The sequence below is a fragment of the Salmo trutta genome, chromosome 3 (genome assembly GCF_901001165.1).
Source record: "Salmo trutta chromosome 3, fSalTru1.1, whole genome shotgun sequence".
NCBI lineage: Eukaryota > Metazoa > Chordata > Actinopteri > Salmoniformes > Salmonidae > Salmo > Salmo trutta.
Window position 1 is genome coordinate 53,624,695 of NC_042959.1, and position 403 is coordinate 53,625,097.

Genomic DNA, 403 nt, shown 5'->3' on the forward strand with positions numbered 1-403 from the left:
CTGTATTGGTGTACTGTGCTCTACCCTTCATTGGAAATATAGCAGTAACATAGACTATTTTCTTTGGGATTTTTGGTCTTTTGATAAAAAAAATGGTGCAAACGCAATCTTTTTTTGTGAGCTGACAGTAAGGTGATGATTTGCAATTGCAGACTAGACTAATTTGTACAGCTCCGTACAGTTAAATAATGGATAACGGCGGATTTTCCATCCAACCATTTTTCTCTGTCTGTTTGCACTTGAAAGTGGAGCTTTCAAGCAGTTGGGATCACTGTGTCTGTGAAAAGAGAGTAAGAGAGAGACACCAGGGAGCTGAGTAGTTGCTGTGCTGTGTGTGGGCTCTATCTGTATTAGTCCAGCCTGGCTCCTCCTTGCCCCACCCTCTCCCTCTCCCTCCTTCCCG